The 22567-nt window shown below is 46.6% G+C and overlaps 1 protein-coding gene and 1 long non-coding RNA gene across 2 annotated transcripts in view; one reads left to right on the forward strand and one right to left on the reverse strand.

Annotated features, from left to right (window-relative positions):
• Positions 1-22567, reverse strand: part of DLGAP2 (DLG associated protein 2) — a 634262-nt gene that overhangs the window by 218946 nt on the left and 392749 nt on the right. The gene's annotated exons all lie outside the window — the stretch shown is intronic.
• LOC129643278 (uncharacterized) lies at positions 5803-11114 on the forward strand. Its single transcript, XR_008710214.1, has 3 exons — positions 5803-5929; positions 6433-6582; positions 10755-11114. It is a non-coding gene; the product is annotated as an uncharacterized LOC129643278 (long non-coding RNA).

The raw sequence follows: 22567 nt of genomic DNA on the forward strand, positions 1-22567 counted from the left end.
GATGCAGTCTGGTGCAGTTCCAGGCGCACAACACAAACGCTCATGTTAGTAGCTTTCCAGCTGCTGAGTGGGTGCCCACTCTGCATGTTTGCATGGAAAATTAAAACAGAGCAAAATTATATTAAATTTTGATATGAGTCACTTGATTTTCATCTAAAATGTAATAAATTAATATATCGCTTGACAGGATCTAATTTATAGCCTCAGGCCCCGTTCTGATGAAAGGGGGTGTTGCTTTTTGCATCAACGGAGGTGACCTATGACCCGCATCAGGGGATGTGTCTGTCACGCAGGGAAGCTGAACATCCATGTGAGAGACAGACTCTTACAGAATCAAAGGCGCTGAAGGCTGCCCTTCTGCTGAGGCACGAGCTGGCTCCCGGGAGCCGGGAGCTGGAGTTGTAGCACAGCAGGTGCCCGTGGCGGATGGGATGGCGGTGCTGGGAGGTGAAGGGTGAAGAGTCAAGAAAGCGGGACTGAAGTGACAACCACGTGCTCCCGGATAAGCTTCCTCTGGTGCTGCTGCTGCTTTGGTTTTGAGAAATTCAAGACTGAGACAGGGCTGCTCAAGAATTCGCAGAAGACGGAAAGAAAGGAAGGAGGAGGAAACCCAGTGCTAGGTGCTGTACAAGGCCTCGGGTCCTGGAAAGGCTCTACTTTTAGAGCGCGTCAACTTTCTCTAGTGAGGATGATCACCCCCAGCTATTTCCTGACTTTCTCCAGGAAGTGTCATCTTCCCAAAACGCTACCATTAAGTGTCTTTTCATTATCTGTAAACAACCCTCCAGCGAAAGCATTAGAAAAATATCACAATGAAGTGATATTCTGGAAATCACGTTACTAATTTCAAAAACGGTAACTGCTCCTTGTAACCACCTCCCAGTGGATGTCCTGCATTGCCATCCTCTGCGCCCTCTGCAGAGGGCGGCAGACAGGAAAGGAGACGCACGGCCCTTGTCTGCCCAGGCTGGGAGTTCACCTGGGACCTCGGGGACACTGCGAGGAGCTGGTGACAAGCTCCACCCCCCGAGTCCACTATGCAGAACAGGGAAAAGAAGGCCTGCAGGAGACGGGACGCCGTGATGGGGAGGCCAAGGAGAGTTCCCAACTCCGGGCCCAGGACTGGGGGTGTCCCATGGGCTCAGGGAGGGCACTCAGAGTGGAGCGTCTGCTGCACACCCCAGGCTGGGCAAAGAGTTGCCCTCGGGCTGTTCTCTCCCTCCTGGCAGGATAATCCTGGGAGGTGGGCACAGAAGACTGAGCTCAGACAAGCAGCTGATGACGTGAGAGGAACTCAGCTGTAGTTTCTGACGGAGAATTCCCAAAGACTTGATCCAACAACAGACAGATCTACAGTGTAGTGATTTTAACGGATTTAAAAGCAAGTATTACGTGAGCCTAAGCTTCTGACTGCTCTAAAACATACTGCGCTTTGAAGGCCAGAAGCCCCATGACTACTCATTTCAGCAGCTTTAGAAAGAAGCGATCGAGAAAAGCTGGGGGAGAGAATGTGGGGAGAAAATCAGGGTGGGGAGAAAATCAGAGTGGGGAGAAAACCTGTTTCCTAAGGCTCGTTTACCAGAAATATGTCCCATGTGTAGCTGACCTAATAGTAATCACAGTGGAAAATTGAAAAGCTGGTGGGGCTGTAAACTCTAGAGCAAATAAATATGTTTCTTACAACACGTTTTCATGGGATATTATCATAATTTCTAAAATCTATAAACAAGCAGTTATGTTTCATTGTCTTATGCGGGAAACACCTGTTTGGTGGTTTCTGAATGACAGGGTTTACAGATCTTGGTCTTTGGAGTAACCGGTGAATCTGGGGAAGGAGGCATTTTGGGCTCAGTTCAGCTCAGCTGGAGCCGGGCCTCCCTCTGCACCCCCTGCCACAGGACGCAGGCTTTTTCTTTTCATATGTATTTGTTACTTTCAATCTTTTCATATCCTCTGATTAGAAAATCGTTTACATGATTGACCATTTCAGGTTGAATCACTGTATGCAGGACAGGGCTCCCAGCACCCTTCATGACAGTACTGTATCTGCTACCCCGAGTTCTCGGGCAGTAACCCGTGGACTCAGCGTGTGTGTGCATGTGTGTACGTAAACCTGTATCATATACGTGTGCACGCACGTGGTAAAGGTGAACTGCTCTCCACTGTGGATCTGCTATGGACACTGGTGAGCATTTTCCTTCAGTTCTAACTGAGGCCCTACTTGTACTAACAAAGCACAAGACACATGTGGTTCTGAATGTGCCTTGTTTTTAATGATGCACAGTGTCTTTGAGATCAGAACATACTATAGACTGGGCTTGACTTCACTCACTTGGTTGGACTCTCCCTATTCTGTTAAATAGATGCACCAGAAGTGACCTTTTCCTAGAGATGGACAACTATGTTCGCTTTCAGTCTTTCATTCCTATGAACCCTCTTGCAATAAACAACTCTACTTCTATTGATGTACATTTCCATGTAATCAGTTTCAGTTTAATTAGTTGTTACAAGCTTTGTGTATTTTAAATTTTTTGTGAATATCTTTATTGTGCTAAAACACAAACCTCTTCATACACTTTCTTGTTTTTTTTTAATTTTCTCTACTATTATGTCCTTCCTTCTGATAGCTTTGGCTTCCCTAGTTTCTCAAGGTGTGATATTAGGCTACTGATTTGAAAACTTTCTTCTTTTTTAATGTAGGCATTTACAACTATTAATTCCCTGCTAAGCACAGCCTCCATAACATCCTGTGTGTTTTGGTATGTGGTGTTTTCATTTCATTATCTCTATGTATTTTCTAATTTTCTGTGTGATTGCTTCTTTGATCATTGGTTGTTTGAATGTGTGTTTTTCCACATACTTATAAATTTTCTAGTTTTCCTCCTGTTGTGGATTTATAGCTTTATTCCATTATCCTCAAAAATACACTTCATAGGATTTTAATTTTTTCAAATATATGGAGATGTGTTTTGTAGCCTAAAATATTGCCGATCATAGAGAACATTCCATACTCACTTTAGAAGGAGTAGAGGTGTATTTAGGGGTGAATTTTCTCTTTTCGAGCAGAGCGTTCTATTAACACACGTGTGTGTATTGTACCTAGATGGTTTACAGTGTTGTTCAAGTACTCTGTTTTTCCTGACCTTCTATCTAGACATTCTATCCATTACTGAAAGTGCTTCAAATCTCCAAGTATAATTGTTAAGTTGCCTATTTCTTTCTTCTACCAATATTTGCTTTATATATGTTAGGACACTATTTGGTGCATATTTTTAACAGTTATATTTTCTTGGTGAATCGACACTTTTATCAGCATATAAGTATCTTTTGTCCCTCATTTGTTCCATTACTTCCTTTTGTGTTTATTTGTAGTGAACCATTTTGATTTTCCTTTCATTTCCTTTTGTGTATGTTGTTGTTCAGTCGCTCAGTTGTGTCCCCATGGACTGCAGCACGCCAGGCTTCTCCGTCCTTCACTATCTCCTGCATGTCCATTGAGTCGGTGATGACATCCAACCATCTCATCCTCTTTTATCCCCTTCTCCTCCTGCCTTCAATCTGTCCCAGAATCAGGGTTCTTTTCTAATGAGTTGGCTCTTCGCATCAGGTGGCCAAAGTATTGGAGCTTCAGCATCAGCATCAGTCCTTCCAATGAATGGTCAGGGTTGATTTCCTTTAGGATTGATTGGTTTGATCTCCTTGCTGTCCAAGGGACTCTTAAAGAGTCTTCTCCAGCACCACAGTTCGGAGGGATCAATTCTTTGGCACTCGGCCTTCTTTATGGTCCAACTCTCATATCCGTACATGGATACTGGAAAAACCACAGCTTTGACTATACGGACATTTATCAGAAAAGTGATGTCTCTGCTTCTTAATACACTGTCTAGATTTGTCATAACTTTTCTTCCAAGGGCAAGTGTCTTTTAATTTCATGACTGGAGTCACCATCTATAGTAATTTTGGAGTCCAAGAAAATAAAGTCTGTCACTGTTTCCATTGTTTCCTTGTCTAATTGCCATCAAGTGATGTGTATATATTTTTAGATTATTTTTGTAGATCAATTTAGGATGTTAGAATTACATTTATCTTCCTAAAGGAATTCTCCAGGCAAGACTCCTGGAGTGGGTTGCCATGCCCTCCTTCTCCAGGGGATCTTCCTAACGCAGGGATCAAATTCAGGTTCTCCTGCTGCATTGCAGGCAGATTCTTTACTGTCTGAGCCACCAGGGAGGTCCAAAATTATAACAATCTAGTTCAACTGATGCAATACTAACTTCGATAGCAAACAAAAACTCTGCTTCTGACAGCTCCATTCCTCTTATTGATTTCCACAAATCATACCTTGATACCTGTGCCCAATAACATAGATTTATAATTATCTTTTATGCAGTTGTCTCAATTGCTATAATTACTGTAGGAAATAGAAAGTGGAATTATAAACCATAAATACAGCAATGTCAGCTTTCATACCTGCTCATGTAGTTACATTTACCGAAGACCCTTTTCTTCACAGAGCTTTGAGTTGCTGTCTTCCATTCTTTTATTTCAATCTGAACTCCCCTCAGCATTTCTTTCAGAGTGGGTCTAGAGGTACCAAACTCTTTCAACTGTGTGTTTTGTGGGAATATCTTAATTTTGCCTTCATTTTGAAGGAAAGGTTCAGTGAATACAGATTTACGTGGCAGTTTTCTCCAGGCCTTTAGGAATCAGCCCATTCTCTTCTGAGTATCCTGGGCTCTCTCTGACATCAGTGGCCCTTTAGGCTCCCTCAACGTTCTTCACTCTTTTTTCTCTCTGTTTTTCAGCCTCTAATTTCAGTTGTCTTGTATTAAAAGTTCGTGAATTCCTTCCTCTGTGTGTTCAATTTTCACTTCAGTCACCATACTTTTCTTCTCCAGAATTTCTGTTGGATTGCTGTAATTTTCTATCTATTTATATTCTCACTTTGCCCATAGATGGTTTAGCTCCTTGAGCATATTAAAGACAATTATCTTTAAAATATTCACTTAGTAAGCACTGTGTCTGGAACTTCCTCAGGAATGGTTTCTTTCAACTTTGTTGCTCTGAATGGGCCATACTTTCCTGTTTCTTTTACTTTTTTTAAAAATTAAAAATTTAAAACTTTCCTATATACCTAATATTTTTATTGTAAACTGGACATTTGAACAAAAATGTGATATTATACTGTGGTAATTATGAAAACTCTTCCCAGGATTGACTTTTTGCATTGTTGAAGGCTACTGTAGTCTAGTAACTTCTCAAACTTTTTTGAACAAAACTGTATTTGCTCTGGTATGTGGTCACTAAAGTCACTGTTCCTTATCTTAGACCAGCTAGTGTTTTGAAAGAAATTTCTTTGAATGCCAGGAGCTAAAAATAGAAAAAACAAAGAATAAGCAGAACCGTTCTCCCAGTCCTTCCAGACTTTCCCTGTGCTGAGCTGCCCTCCCAAGTGTGAGCAGGCTTGTGGGAACACAGACTCCAGCCTGAAGCAAGCCCAGCACCTTCTCAGGCTTCTCTGAATGTGCACACTGACCTGGATACGTGTGTGGCTGCCTAAACTCCCTCGTGCACACAGGTGGCACCTTTTATATACTGGTAAAATACACACCTAAAATCTGACAAGTGGCTGGAGGCAAGGAAAATGAAAACTCTACCAGCCCTTCTTACCATTTTTAAGTCGCTTTTTTATTGACTGAGCCTCTCTGTGGTTCCTGTGACCTCTGACCGTTTCCCAGCACCCTGGGACTCTTAAAAAAGAGTGGTTTCTGACCGTCTCTGTTTCTCCCTCGATGTCTCTGTGAAGGACTGGACTTGGAGCTGCCTTCTCCTCCACTGAGCCAACGCCACTTCCGTTCACCTTGAATTTCCCTTCATAGAAGTGTTGGTCATGGGACCGAGCGTCTGAGGCCTTCACCAGCGTTGGGCAGTAAGCTATGTTTTCATCTTTGTCATTTTGATGAGAAAAAATAAAACACTTCATGAAAAACACTTCCTTTGCCATTAAAAGAGGCTTGAGCACCTTCTTCTATGTTCGGAAGTCACTAACGTGTACTTATACAGTGAGACATGCACTACCCAGCCACCTAGTAAAGCAAGTAAATATGCAAGACGAGCCACGGTGCCTCACCCAGCAAGTGATGCAGGACTCGGGCACCCACGGCTCTAACTCAGAGAGGGGTATGCACATGGTGGTGAACACTCAGGAGGGTGGAGGCACGGCCATGCAGAGGAGGCAGGGCATCAAAGCCCGCAGGACTTGGCACATGCAGTCAAGGCGATCTAGACTGACTGCTTTCCCACACGTCCTTTCTCCTCTCTGTTTCATCTGACTTTTCTTTTTAAAAAGCTTCTTTAGGTAGAAACTGTAAAAAGGATACATAAAGGCAGAAACAACTCACTGCGGTCGATTTTGTACTACCCTCCCTCCAGTTCAGAATCGTGGTGAATGGAAGCAAACGTCACCACACAACAAGGAGGGGAGAGCGTCCTTGCTCAGAGCCGCTCCCTAGGGAAAGGACAACAGGGGACCCACCCTCAGGACACAGAGGTTACGTCCCAGGGAGGCTGTCTGCTCCTCAGGTAAGGAAAGCAGGGCTTCCGTGTCCTTGCAGACAGCTGGGGACTCACCCTCAGGACACAGCAGGTTGTGCTCCAAGGAGACTGTGCTCTGCTGACCATGCGCCACCCCCCCCCCCCACCCCCATGCCGTCTGCAGTCGCAGGACTGCGGCACCGCCTTGGCAGGGAGTACAGGCGCAGCTCCCATTATGGGCTTCAAGCCAATTAAATGAGCGCTTTTACATTACAATTATCCTTGGGAGGTAAGGAGTAAATCTTGGGGGAAATGATTCATTTTGCAAGGTCCAAACCAACATTCAATCTAAATCCCATTCCTAGTGAAATAGCTACTGGCCGTATAAACAAAAAAAAAAAACACATAAAACAATCTTTGTGCCAGGAAAGAAGAGTAAATTCATGGGTAATTTGCTAACTTGCTGATTATAATCCAGAAACTTTAGAATTAGAAAAATACATTACTAAAATAGTTTTGAACACCAATTAATTGTGTGTTGCTTTGGTAGAGTCTGTGAAGAACAATATACTACTGGAGATCAGTGGAGAAATTAACTCCAGAAAGAATGAAGAGACAGAGCCAAAGCAGAAACAACACCCAGTTGTGGATGTGACTGGTGTAGAAGTAAAGTCCAATGCTGTAAAGAGCAATATTGCATAGGAACCTGGAATGTTAGGTCCATGAATCAAGGCAAATTGGAAGTGGTCAAATAGGAGATGGCAAGATGAACATTGACATTTTAAGAATCAGCGAACTAATAAAATGGACTGAAATGGGTGAATTTAACTCAGATGACCATTATATCTACTACTGTGGGCAGGAATCCCTTAGAAGAAATGGAGTAGCCATCATAATCAACAAAAGAGTCCGAAATGCTGTACTTGGATGCAGTCTCAAAAATGCCAGAATGATCTCTGTTCGTTTAGAAGGCAAACCATTCAACATCACAGTAATCCAAGTCTATGCCCCAACCAGTAATGCTGAATAAGCTGAAGTTGAACAGTTCTATGAAGGCCTAAAAGACCTTCTAGAACTAACACCCAAAAAAGATGTTCTTATCATTATAGGGGACTGGAATGCAAAAGTAAGAAGTCAAGAAACACCTGGAATTTGGCCTTGGAGTACAGAATGAAGCAGGGCAAAGGCTAATAGAGTTTTGCCAAGAAAATGCACTGGTCACAGCAAACACCCTCTTCCAACAACACAGGAGAAGATTCTACACGTGGACATCACCAGATGGTCAATACCAAAATCAGATTGATTATATTCTTTTCAACCAAAGATGGAGAAACTCTATACAGTCAGCAAAAACAAGACCAGGAGATGACTGTGGCTCAGGTCATGAACTCCTTATTGCCAAATTCAGACTTAAATTGAAGAAAGTAGGGAAACCCACTAGACCATTTAGGGATGACCTAAATCAAATCCTTTACAATTATACAGTAGAAGTGAGAAATAGATTCAAGGGATTAGACCTGATAGACAGAGTGCCTGAAGAACTATGGAAGGAGGTTCATGACACTATATAGGAGACAGGGATCAAGACCATCCCCAAGAAAAAGAAATGCAAATAAGCAAAATGGCTGTCTGAGGAGGCCTTACAAATAGTTGTGAGAAAAAGAGAAGCAAAAGCAAAGGAGAAAAGGAAAGACATACCTGTTTGAATGCAGAGTTCCAAAGAATAGAAAGGAGAGATAAGAAAGCCTTCCTCAGTGATTAGTGCAAAGAAATAGAGGAAAACAATAGAATGGGAAGACTAGAGATCTCTTCAAGAAAATTAGAGATACCAAGGGAACATTTCATGCAAAGATGGGCACAATAAAGGACAGAAATTGTATGGACCTAACAGAAGCAGAAGATATTAAGAAGAAGTGGCAAGAATACACAAAAGAACTATACAAAAAGATCTTCATGCCCCATATAACCACGATGGTGTTATATAACCATGATGGTGTCTGGCTCACCTAGAGCCAGACATCCTGGAATGCAAGTCAAGTGGGCCTTAGGAAGCATCACTACGAACAAAGCTAGTGGAAGTGATGGAATACAGTTGAGCTATTTCAAATCCTGAAAGATGATGCTGTGAAAGTGTTGCACTCAATATGCCAGCAAATTTGGAAAACTCAGCACTGGCCACAGGACTGCAAATGGTCAGTTTTCATTCTGATCCCAAGGAAAAGCAATGCCAAAGAATGCTCAAACTACTGCACAAATGCACTCATTTCACACTCTAGCAAAGTAATGCTCAAAATTCTCCAAGCCAGGCTTCAGCAGTATGTGAACCCTGAACCTCCAGATGTTCAAGCTGTATTCATAAAAGGCTGAGATCAAACTGCCAACATCCAGTGGATCATCAAAAAATCAAGAGAGGTCCAGAAAAATGTCTATTTCTGCTTTATTGACTATGCCAAAGCCTTTGACTGTGTGGATTACAATAAACTGTGGAAAATTCTTTAAGAGATGGGAATAACAGACCACCTGACCTGCCTCTTGAGAAATCTATATGCAGATCAGGAAGCAACAGTTAGAACTGGACATGGAACAACAGATTTGTTCCAAATAGGGAAAGGAGTACGTCAAGGCTGTATATTGTCACCCTGCTTATTTAACTTAAATGCAGAGTACATCATGAGAAATGCTGGGCTGGATTAAGCACAGGTTGGAATCAAAATTGCTGGGAGAAATATCAATAACCTCAGATATGCAGATGGCGTCACCCTTATGGAAGAAAGCAAAGAAGAACTAAAGAGCCTCTTGATGAAAGTGAAAGAGGAGAGTGAAAAGCTGGCTTAAAACTCAACATTCAGAAAACTAATATCATGGCATCCTGTCCCATCACATCATGGCAAATAGATGGGGTAACAGTGGGGAAACAGTGGCTGACTATATTTTTGGGCTCCAAAATCACTGCAGATGGTGACTGCAGCCATGAAATTAAAAGATGCTTACTCCTTGGAGGAAAAGTTATGACCAACCTAGACAGCATATTAAAAAGCAGAGACATTTCTTTGCCAACAAAGGTCCGCCTGGTTAAAGCTATGACTTTTCCAGTGGTCCATGTATGTGTATGGATGTGAGAGTTGGACCATAAAGAAGTTGAGAAGTGAAGAATTAATGTTTTTGAACTGTGGTGTTGGAGAAGGCTTTCGAGAGTCCCTTCGACAGCAAGGAGATCCATCCAGTCCATCCTAAAGGAAGTCAGTCCTGAATATTCATTGGAAGGACTGAAGCTGAAACTCCAATACTTTGGCCACCTCATGCAAAGAACTGACTCATTTGAAAAGACCTTATGCTGGGAAAGACTGAAGGCAGCAGGAGAAAGGGATGACAGAGTTTGAGATGGTTGGAAGGCATCACCGACTCAATGGACATGAGTTTGAGTAAACTCCGGGAGTTGGTGATGGATAGGGAGGCCTTGGGTGCTGCAGTCTATGGGGTCACAAAGACTTGGACATGACTGAGCAACTGAACTACTGTGAAGAACAGTGAAGAAAAAGAATGCACCTTATTTAAAAGAATGAAAATGCTCTTTGGGACATCCATACAGAAAGCCATGTGCAGCACATGCCACCAGGAGCTGTGGTCACGGTCTGTCCTGGACACTCCAGCTTCTTTATCTGGGTCTTGTTCATGGGGATCCTGTGTGGGTGCTGTTGTCCAAAGGGGAAAACGAGGGAAGTACCAACAGAACTAGTCTAGAACTAAGCCAGTATTTAACCAATTCTTCTGACCACATCACAGTTTTGAAGGAAGTTGTGTGACTGAACAATAGGTCATGAGGACTTACTATTTTAAGGAAAATGCAAAACAAACATGTGGTTTGTGTAAAAGAAACAGGGCAGCACTAAAGATCCAGAGGTTCTGGGCCCCATGAAACCACAGAAGCATCTGCCACCATGTGCTGAGATTCCCTGGGACCTCACACTTCATGTGGGCTATTTCCGATTTCTGCAAATGCTTGAGGTAGACTCCACTTTCGTCTTGTAAAGGAGGCTGCCCTTGGGGTCATTCAGTCGCAGAGCATGACGGCAGCATGGGAAGTGAGCTGGAAGCTTTACCCAGCGCCCTCGGACCTCCCCCTGCACCCGCGGTGCTGCCCGTCCACCGCGGGCTCACCTGGGGGGCACCTGCCGTGCTTCCCCGTTTCCTGATTTTCACTTGCCTTATTCCATCTGCAGGGACATCTGATCTTTACCTTACGATCCGCCTCTGTGTGGACGACAGACGACGGCACCAGATGTGACTTCAGAGCTGTGCCTTTCCAGCTTAATCTCGTGGTGTCAGAGGCTGAGCGCCGAATGCCAGTTAGTGAGAACGGTGACACACAGAGCACTGACGAGCGGGCCCAGCGCCCCGAACGTCCGTGCGGCACGAACACGCAGCTTCTGGGACACTACTGCCCCTGAGTTTTCCTAACACTGGATTCATTCTCTCTCCTGAAACTCTGAGAGAAGTAGTAAAGAAAGTTTCAAGTATAATCACATAAATTCAATTTACCTCATTGCATTAAGAAAAACAATCACTACTCGGTCCTTTCCTTACTCTGTTTTCTTCTTTTAAAAGGAAAACTGGGTTAATAATCTTGGTTTTTAACCAGCTATCATTGTAGTCCTCGTCCTTGGATACTCTGCGTTTACTATAAGCGTTTCATTGTTTTGGCGGTGAGAGTATCCTTATTTTTAGCGTCTCATTCACTGCTTTCCTCATAAGGGAAAGCCGGGGAGCCTCAGGTTTCTCCCCGTTCAGTCCCACCCAGAGAGCTCTGCACACAAGGGTCCTGGCTTCCACCGTGGTGGCCTCGCCACCCCACCTGCCCCAGGCAGCATCTACACCACCTGCTGCAGCGGGCTCGGGCTCCGGCTAGCCAACATGTGTGACGCTGCAGCTCAACAGCGCCTGACCCTGTGGGCAGGTCCAGACACCAAACCGGAAGTTCTCAGATGTGTTTCAGTCCCTTTAAGGACACGCTGACCGGCTACCATGCAGCTTTCCCCTGCCTCCAGCTGCAATGTCACGGGTATGGAAAGGACCTCTGTGTGGGGAAGGCCATTAAGAACTATCTCCCCAGCCCCGATTCCACCCATGACCTTACTGAAGAGGGAATAAGCCTCTTGGATGGTCTGAGCGGTGCAGGGCCTCTGTGTGGGAAGGCCATTAGGGAGTCTCCCCTCACTCTGATTCCACCCGTGACCTTAGTGAAGAGGGAATAAGCCGCCCGGATGGTCTGAGTGCTGAAGGGCCTTTGTGTGGGGAAGGCCATTAGGGACTCTCCCCCCACTCTGATTCCACCCGTGACCTCAGAGAAGTGGGAGGAAGCTGCCTGGATGGGCTGAGTGGTGCAGGCATCCTCCAGGAGCCCTCTCTCCTCACAGGGAGAAAATCACCACTTGTCTTTAGGAGTGCATTAGCTGCTCCATTTACTGGGGAGAAAAATACGCCCTAAAAGCCCATCTCTCTCGACTTCCCTTGTGATTCTGGTCCAGGAGAGAGGACGCTGCAATGTGGGGACAGAGGGGGCCCCCCAGGACAGCCGGCACTATCAGTGATGAAGTCAGAAGCAGACGGAGGACAGAACCAGCTTATGTAAGACACGGCCCCAAGCCGGGAGGTGAGAGAAGGGCTGCAGCGGCCCCTAGGCCAGTAGCGTCAGCCCAGCCCTTCCTTCCCGACACGGTCCGCTGCGGCTTCCCACTGAGCTCGGCGTCTGCGGGGCTGGGGCCCCACTGCAGGCAGAAAGGGGCCCCCTGGGCTTGTCCAGGTTTCAGTGAACACACAGAACAACTACTGATTATCCATCAAGAAAAGCTGGTATTATGAAGGAAAAAATAAATTACTAAAGCTTATGGATTGGACTAGGGATTCAACACTATTTATCAGTTGCAGGACAATCACTGGTTTTCAAGATCATGGGTCCTTTCCATTCCATGAAAACATGGAGTAAAAACATCACCCACTGGCCTCCCTCTCCTCGTCCTGTTGGCGGTTCTCGTTTCCAAGGAAGTTCTCGCCCCTCTGGACGCGGGGCCCAATGGCAGGACGAGCGCCCACTTGGTTACATCCTCAGGACAAAGCCACGAGACAGCGGGCTGGGTGCAAGCAGCAAAGCCAGCTGTGTGCTTCCCCAAACTCAGCCCCTGGACAACAGAGCTCCAAGGAGGATGCAGCCACGTGAGGAGCAAGCGAACCAGGTCGGGTTTTGCCCACTAGAGTTTCCAGGGCTGTTCTGGAGCTTTACTTTCTGTCTCCCCAAACCTGACGCCCGTCTTGGCCACAGTGCTGTCCCCAAGCAGAGCGGCCCAGCGCCTGGCCAGCACCCCTGAGTAGGTGACGGTCGCCTTCCTCGTGTCCCCGGCGTAGGCAGAGTCACTCTCCATCTCTCACAGAAACCCTACAATTGGTCGCGCAGTGACACTGATATCCTCCCACCCAGGCACTTGGGGGCTGTGGCTGAAACACGGCTCTATCTTCCAGACACCGAGTCTGAATCTCAGAAAAGCCAGGGGAGCAGGGCACTCTCGGGGGCCACCATCCAGTTCCAGGCCCCTCTCCCCTTCCGCTTTAAGTCCAGGGCCAGCCCATGCACGATCTGGTGGCACTGCTCTGAAAGTTGCTTCTGGACGGAGCTGTGCCCCGACCTGCTCCCAAATTCACATGTCCAGGCTAAGCCCCAGTGTGACTATACATGGAATAAGGAGGTGACCGAGGTTACATGAGGCCACAGGGGTAGGGTCCTGCTCCCACGGGACCAGCGCCCCTACCTGCAAAGACCACGAGGTGGCTCTCTGCCTGCCAGGTGAGGATGTACTGCAGAAACCACACTGTACCCCGGGGAGGGTCCGCGCCAGGGCTGAAGCCGCTGGACCCCAGGCTCCAGACGGTGGGAAATCATGTCCTCTGGGACGGGGCCTGTCTGTGGCCTCTTGTGTGTCAGCCTGAGCTAATCAGGACAAAAGTCATTCCAGTTGTTTTAAATTTTTACTTACACAAGGAAGTTGCTTTAGACTGAATGCTGACCTACTTCGACAGTGCAGCCCAGGGAACTGTAGATGATAATAATTGTATCATTCTGGTTTCATGAAGTACTTTTCTTCTGGGCAGTTCACAGCACTTTTTAAAAAATAATTTAAAAATATGAAGTGGGGATGAGCATTATTGGTCCTAATTGCAACCAACCTCAGAAGACAGACTTCTAAATTGAGTATCTTAATTCAAACTAATTGGGTAGTTTCTGAGCCAAGACTTACATAGTAAAACCTAATTCTCTTTAAAAACATTTATTTAATTAAAAATTGTTAATGCAATTTTAAAAGTTGCTTTCCACTTACAGTTATCACAGAACATTGGCTGCACTTCTTGGGCTGTGCAATCCCTCCTCCAGTCTGTCTTACACCTGATTCTTCGTGTCTTTTGCTCCCACCCCTATGTCGCTCCCCTTACTGGAAACCACTGGCTTGTTCTCTAGGGCTGTGAGTCGGATTCTTTTTTGCTATATTCACTAGTGTGCTGCATTTTTTAGAGTCCACATATGAGTGGGATCATACAGCATCTGTCCTTTTCTCTCTGATCTATTTCACTAAGCACAATGCCCTCTGGGCCGTCCATGCCGCTGCAAGTGGCAACATTCTCTTCTTCATGGCTGAGTAGCATTCCATTGTGTGCGCATGCATGTGTGTGTGTGTGTGTGTGTGTGTGTGTGTGTGTGTGTGTGTATTCTGGAGGAGGAAATGACAATTCTTGCCTGGAGAACCCCATGGACAGAGGAGCCTGGCGAGCTACAGTCCATGGGGTTGCACAGAGTTGGACACGACTGAAGACACTGAGCACATGTGTGTGTGTGTATATATACACTGCATGCTCTTCTGTCATATGCAAAATCTACCTCTCACAACAGCGTTTCTGTTACTACGGAATACCTGCTTCATACGATTTTCTGTGAAACCTGTGTAACTCTGTACATCCTTATAATTCTGCAGTAAAACATTAGATGAAATCCGCATGTGAAAAAGCCTGTGAGTTCATTTCTGGGTTTTGCGCTTGTTCGTCTGTTTCCCAGGTGCGCAGTGGGAAGGCCTTGCTGATCAAAGGCTGGGCTGGTAACTCTCCGGCCCTGGTCCTGCCTGCCTGGCCGGGGGTTTCCAGGGGTCTCAGGGAGCGCGGTTGCCCCACGGCAGCTGGTTCAAAGGTCAGAGAGTGTCATCCCAACAGCACACTGGCCACTCTGAGTGCTTGAGACATGACTGAGCCAAACTGACCACATGTACCTCTTCCTTCTACCCACGGCTACTGGAAAAGTCGTCTTCACAGGGCTCATGGCCTCTCTTCACTGGCAGCTCTTGTCTGCATGTCCATCCCCAGGACACTCACCACCTCCTCTCTCCAGGGCCCCTTGGGGTTTAGGCCTGGGATACAGCTCAACCACCAGCTTAGGAAGGGGCCCCTCAGTCCTGCCCAGGCTTCTGGAAGGTTTGCTTGTGCCCCAGTGGCCTGGTTAAGTGACCACCACTTCTTGTGAGCTCGCCAGTTAGAACCACAGTGTCTCTCATCTTTCATCTTTGCAAAAGGTTTTCGTTAAGAAATTCTTATAAAGAAACCCTTCAGCACTTTGAATAACTTGCTGAACAACTCTCTAACATGAGAGGACCCTTGTCCCGGCACAGGGTGAGTTGACTAACTGTGAGGTTGACTTGCAGCAGGGTCTTCTCTACGGACGTCCTCTCAAATTTCTTCCTCGTGGTTACATCAGTCACAGGCTGGGAGATGTCCTGTGTTACTGGTCTCTGGGGCCACAATTTCAGCTCAGTTCTGGCCTCTATGTCCTACAAAGCCTTCCCACACTTGAGTTTACCACAGCCTGAAGTGTCCTTCTGGGGGTCTCCAAGCTGGTTGCTGATGGTGTCTGTCATGGAGCCTTGCTCAGCCTCTGCAGGATGGGGGTGGGTGGATGGAAGAGTGAGTGGATGGATGGGTGGGTGAATGGGTGGGTGGGTGGATGAGTGAGTGGATGGATAGGTGGGTGGGTGGGGGAGTGGATGGGGGGGTGGGTGGGTGAATGGCTGGGGGGGTGGGTGGGTGACTGAGTGGATTGGTGGGTGGACAGATTGGTGGGGACGTGAATGAGTTGTGGTATATGGATTTAAAGAATTTAAATTCTACCTGATCATTTATAAAAATATTTAAATAAAATTATGCCCAAGGATTCTCATTACCTATTATTTTCTCTGTGTTCCCTGTTACGTGGTATCTGTTTTGCACCACACCTCTCATCCATGAAACGTACGATTTAAAGTTCCCGACTGAAGCTCCAGTTCTCAGAGGGCATGGCTGGTGACCTCTTGAGCACCCTAATCCTAAATGTGAGGGGAGATGTGTGGCTTTCTAACATATGTTTTACACACATATATTAACATCTATTTATAGAGACAAATACGTATCTTTCTGCAGACACCTACGAGTCCCTGTTATCTGAACTTCCCTGTCCTTACAGTTGCCGTGGACCCCCGGGGGCCATCTTCCTTCTCAGCCCCACGGAGACTGCACAGCAGACGGAGGAGGGGGTCGGTGGTCCAGCGCGTGTGCCCCGCGTCAGCACAGTGCCGGGTTTTCACATGTTTCCCTCACCCCGTCCTCACCCTAGCTGTCCTGTCTTGCTCGTTCTGCACACAGAGAATGAACTCTGGCGGGGGGGTGGGGGGGGTGGGGAACACCCCCCACCCTCAGTGTCCTGGAGGCAACAGGAAGCAGACCCTGAGAAGGGCCCTCGAGAGCCCCAGCCCTGTGCCCTGCGAGCTGCACTGTCTGGGTGCAGTCCGCCTTTCCCTTGCCATCAACACAACATTTGAGGCTCACTGGATCCACTGCACCGGACCCTCGGCATGAATCCAAGGGTGCTGGACTCTTTAGGTGCTTCCTTTTCAAAGTGAAGAATGAAAAGTCTGTGTTCCTTGTTCACAGGACTTGTCAACACTTAAAATTCAGTAAGACTTCATACAGATTCTGAAACCAGCCTTTATCCTTCTGCAGGCATGTTTATTCATGTAGAGTCTCAAAAAGAATTTACTAAAAGGCAGAGAGTTCACAGCCAAGATCAGCCCACGACCTGTTGCTCTCCTTCCTAAGACACGCTGTGTATACATGGAGGGCTGAGCAACGCCGAGTGACGACACCTGCATCTGATCCTGATGATCATTAAGAACATTTTTGAAAGTCACGAAGCATAAGCAACCAGAATTCCACAGAGATTAAAGGTGCCTTGCACAATTCTTTCAAGCACACATTGCGATTTATTCACAAAGTTATAACTGAGGTTCTGGGAAGGAGCTCAAGGTAGCCCAGGACTACAAGGATAAGACATACTCAAGAAAGTGTCAGATCAGATTTCGTGTACGTTTATCCTTCAGCACTCAGCCACAGAGGCCCAGCCTACCAGCAGCAAGCAGGAAGCACAGCCCAGTGGCCACATGGGCTCCACGCCCCAGAGCATGCTTAAAACCAGTGCTCAGGGCGAGGCTGAGAGGCGGCAGCTGACAGCAGACACAGGCAGGCTGTGAGCAGACACGGCCAGGATCTGAGAACCAGCGGGCTGACTGCAGACACAGACAGGACTGCGGATGGAGGCGTCCAGGATTCCGGCAGCTCACAGTAACGGTCAGAGGCCGTCCCTGCACACCAGCAGCATGGTGGTGGGGTTTCTCCTCAAGACACAAGTTTGTACTAATCACAGTTCCTGAAGTGATTTCAAATCCCTAGGCATGTGCTGGGGAAGGCATGCAAAGGACGGATTTCGCTTTAAGCAAAACAGCACCTCTCTCCCCTTCTCTGTGGAGTAGAGGGACCACCGCCCGGGTGTTCCCAGAACACTCCTTGGAGTTGTCAAGGGATCATGCCTTTCACAAAAACATTTCACTCCTTAGTGAGATACACACACACACACACACACACACAAATATACACACTGAACACATGTGTGTGCTTTGTGTATATTCTATATGTGGTAGTGTTGATTGATCAGTAAGTTGTGTCCGACTCTTTGTGACCCCAAGGACTGTAGCCCGCCAGGCTCCTTCATCCATGGGATTCTCCAGGCAAGAATACTGGGGTGGGTTGTCAACTCCTTGTCCAGGAGATCTTCCCGACCAGGGCCTGAACCCAGGTCTCTTAAGTCTCCTGCACTGCAGGCAGATTCTTTACCTCTGAGCTGCCTGGGAAGCCTCACACAGGTGTGTATACCACATACACGTAAGTCCACCTCTCTGTACCACACAGAGGTGTGTATAAAGGTCACTTCTGAAGATGGTCAGATGGTGATGAATATAAGGAGCTGGTTGACCCTCTTGACTTAAAAAACTCAACTCAGCCTTGACCCGGGGGCTCCCCGCTGCAGGACCCGGGCCATCAGGACACACAGAGCCTGGGGGGCTGTGTGCCATCGCAAGGGCCCCGCAGCAGGTGGACACGGGAGAACGCCTCTAACACATGGTCTCAGTGACTAGAAAGACGGGGGAAACGGTTCCCACAAAGCACAGGACATCATGAGTCACTGCTACGCAACACAGGTCATGGCCATGTTTCCATGATGTTCTGGTGGAAAGATGGCATTTTCTGCCGTAACAAGACAACATTCACTGAGCCAAGTGTGATGTGATCAGAAAATCCAGTGCTTATGAAAAGCCTTTATTGCACCAACCAGCCGGAGGGAGGGAGGGGAGAGCCTTGATCCGGGCATGGCGGACATCTCCCTGTGGTTCTGTTTGAGTCTGGGAAACAGTGGTGAGTAAATACCCTGCCCCCATCCCCCTTGCACTGGGCAGGGTGGCCTGGGATTAGTGAGCTGCCCTCTGGAGCCCTCAGAAAAGGGCGTGACCTTTCCTTCCAATGCAGTGTCCCACCCCCTCAAACCTGATATTTGTTTTGCATCAAATCAACCTGACATAGGTCCTCTGAGTATCTGTTTCAGAAAAAAATAAACTATTAAAATATGCTGTCAATACCAGCACCAAAGAGAAACAGTAACAACATCTAATAAAAAGAAAGTTGCCAAAAATTGGAGAAAGACACTCAGAGATTTGGTTCTTCTCTGTCCACGATGTTTCATGACTGTGTTTGTTTTCATAAGGATAGGGTGGGGGTGATTCTGAGAAATTCCACAGACAAGAGGCACGAGGATATTTTCTGTTCAAATGGGGATGAGTAGCTGAGGCCATGACAAGTAAATTTCAGCACAGAATAAAATGTGAGATTATTTCAGGAAAAACTCCAGACCCAAAGGAACATGATGAGGAAATCTCCTGTGCCACTGACCCCACTGAGGTGCACTGCACGAGACTGCAGAAGGCGGAAGGCGGGGGAGCAAGGGAGGAGGGCGAGGGAGGCCGCGTCCTGAGAGGAGGTGGGGACGAGGGTGTGCGTGTGAGACAGTCAGAGAGAGAGAGAGAGAGAGACGAAGAGACGCAGAGAGGGAAGGGTGCAGACACAGAGTCAGACAGACAGAGAGAGGAAGGTGGTGTGTCCGCCCACACAGCTCTCCTCTGTCCCTTAACATGATGGAGGCGAAGTCAGCGCCTCAGTGCAACCTTGGCTCTAGCTGGTTTGGCACAAAACCCTGTGCTAAGCACCTATGTACAATAAGCTACTGGAAAAGACCCACAGCAAACAGGGCTGGTCCCTGCCTGAGGGAAGATGGCCAAGCAAGGGTACGCTGCTGGGGACAGACACTCTCACGCAGAAGCTGGGTGGTAACGGACAGTGTTCCTCAAAAGGCGACAAGTGACCTGGAGACATGGGCGAGCAGGAGTGAAAGGAAGGGGGCTTTACAAGGAAAGCGACGACTCACAGGGAGAGAAAAGGTAAGCTAGAGGCAGAAGTGTGTATCTGACAAGCTCCAAATAATTCACTCCTTTGGAGCAAAACCTGGGCTCATATTTATGTTGCATTTCTCAGCTAATTAAGTGTTCAAACAACACCTGCCATTATACTTGGTAACAGGTTACTTATCATATTTTTTGTTCATTTACTTTCAAGCATATTTGGGGAAATATTTAAAATAAAATACCACATATTTGCAGGCTTCCCTGGTGGCACTAGTGGTAAAGAATCTGCCTGCCAATGCAGGAGATGGAAGAGACGCGGGTTTGATCCCTGGGTCGGGAAGATCCCCTGGAGGAGGGCATGGCAACCCACTCTGGTATGCCTGCCTGGAGATTCCCATGGACAGAGGAGCCTGGAGGGCTATAGTCCACAGGGTCGCACAGAGTCAGACACCACTGAAGTGACTTAGCACACACACACCACATATGTACAGAGGTTGTCAAAATAAACATAGACAAAGACAGAAACTATATAGAAAAAGGCGAGAGCTACCACTTCACTCAAGAACTGAAGCCGACATAGCATGCTGCCAGCTGCCCAAGGCAGAAGGGCGGAGTTCACAGCGTCTGCCGACGGGATGCCCCCTCGCTGGGGAGACCCCGCACCGAACGGCTCACACTGACTGTGCTGTCGGCAGGAGTCGGTGGCTCGACCTGTCATCTGCTCACGCTGTCCTTCTCTACGTTGGACAGAGGGAGGCTGGTTCTTTCTGTGGGGGTGGCTGTGCAACATTTTGAACTGTGCACCAAAAATGGTTACAAAGGCAAAGTTTACATTTATACACTTTACCACGATAAAAAGAAATGTCATGTCTTTGAAACCTCGCCTCATGCAATTATGTATGTGTGGACTGCTCCAAGCCTTCCAGCCGCAGTGTCTTCAGTTTGGTTCAGTTCAGTTGCTCACTCGTGTCTGACTCTTTACAACCCCATGGACTACAGCACATCAGGCCTCCCTGTCCATTGCCAATTCCTGGAGTTTACTCAAGCTCATGTCCATTGAGTTGGTGATGCCATCCAACCATCTCATTCTCTGTTGTCCCCTTCTCCTCCCGCCTTCAATCTTTCAGGGTCTTTTCAAATGAGTCAGTTCTTCGCATCAGGTGGCCAAAGAACTGGAGTTTCAGCTTCAGCATCAGTCCTTTCAATGAATATTCAGGACTGATTTCCTTTAGGATGGACTGGTTGGATCTTCTTGCAGTCCAAGGGACTCTCAAGAGCCTTCTCCAAGACCACAGTTCAAAAGCATCAATTCTTCAGCACTCAACTTTCTTTATGGTCCAACTCTCACATCCATACATGACTACTGGAAAAACCATAGCTTTAACTATATGGACCTTTGATGGCAAAGAAATATCTCTACTTTTCAATATGCTGTCTAGGTTGGTCATAATTTTTCTTCCAAGGAGTTAAGCGTCTTTTAATTTCATGGCTGCAGTCACTATCTGCAGTGACTTTGGAGACCCCAAAAATAAAATCTGACACTGTTTCCACTGTTTCTCCATCTATTTGCCATGAAGTGATGAGCCTAGATGCCATGATCTTAGTTTTCTGAATGTTGAGCTTTAAGTCAGCTTTTTCACTCTCTTCTTTCACTTTCATCAAGAGGCTCTTTAGTTCTTCACTTTCTGCCATAAAGGTGGTATCATCTGCATATCTGAGGTTATTGCTATTTCTCCTGGAAATCTTGATTCCAGCTTGTGCTTCATAAAGCCCAGGGTTTCTCAGGATGTACTCTGCATATAAGTTAAATAAGCAGGGTGACAATATACAGCCTTGACATACTCCTTTCCCTATCTGAAACCAATCTGTTGTTCCATGTCCAATTCTAACCACTGGAGGCAGGTCAGGTGGTCTGGTAGTCCCATCTCTTGAAAGATTTTCCACAGTTTGTTATGATCTAAACAGTCAAAGGCTTTGGCATAGTCAATAGAAGTAGATGTTTTTCTGGAACTCTCTTGCTTTTTTGATGATTCAATAGATGTTGGCAATTTGATCTTTGGTTCCTCTGCCTTTTTAAAATCCAGCTTGAACATCTGGATGTTCACGGTTCACGTACTGTTGAAGCCTGGCTTGGAGAATTTTGAGCATTACTTTGCTAGCATGTGAGATAAGTGCAGTCATACAGTAGCCTGAGTATTCTTTGGCATTGCCTTTCTTTGGAACTGGAATGAAAACTGACCTTTTGCAGTCCTGTGGCCACTGAAATTTGCTGGCATATTGAGTGCAGCAGAGTGTCTTCAGACAGCGCCACTGTGTTTAATCGTGTGTCTCCTTGCATGTAAAGTCTGCGTGCGTCCCCTCAGACACAGGAGAGCCCAGAGGAGCCTGAGTCTTGCCCCGAGGTCGCTGACATCCTGTCTCTGAGCCTGTCTCCTTCTTGCCCTCACAGATGCTGACTGCATGGTGACTCTCTTCCTGTCGTGACTAAACTCTGACCCACTCTAAATGGTTTAGAGCCGTATGTGGTTGTAGTCCTCGAAAAGGGATTGAAAACTTTCAAATGAGATGAAGGTCTGGGAAGCAGTTTTGTGGGGAGTGGGGAGCACAGACTCACTAGTCAACTGTCACCAGTGACTGATGCGCACACTGAGGCACGGGATAAAGTGCTCCTGAGCCTCACTGTTCATGTCTACGAAATGGGGATGGTAATGATCAAGTACTGGGTGTGTGCTTAAATGCGATTTAAGGAAGACAAAAACAGGAACAAAGAACAAGGAGAACAAATAGAAAATGATAACAAATGTGGTGGATGAATCTAACTACATCAATAATCATTTTGAACACCAATGGCCTAAACACATCAGTTAGATAGATACTAACCCAACTATGTCAGCTTTCACTTTGAATGCCAATGGTCTAAACGCACAGGTTAAAATACTGAGATTGTCAGAGTGAATCAAAAAACATATGTGTTGTATGTAAGAAACCCACTTAAATACAAAGACATGTGTAAAGTATAGGCACTCAGTAATGTCTGATTCTTTGTGACCACATGGACTGTAGCCCGCCAGCCTCCTCTGTCCATGGGATTCTCCAGGCAAGAATACTGGAGTGGGTAGCCATGCCCTCTCCAAAGACATGTGTAGGTTAAAAGAAAATGGATGGAGGAAAATACACCATGTTAC

This window comes from Bubalus kerabau, chromosome 2 (assembly GCF_029407905.1).
Source record: "Bubalus kerabau isolate K-KA32 ecotype Philippines breed swamp buffalo chromosome 2, PCC_UOA_SB_1v2, whole genome shotgun sequence".
NCBI classification, from domain to species: Eukaryota; Metazoa; Chordata; class Mammalia; order Artiodactyla; family Bovidae; genus Bubalus; species Bubalus kerabau.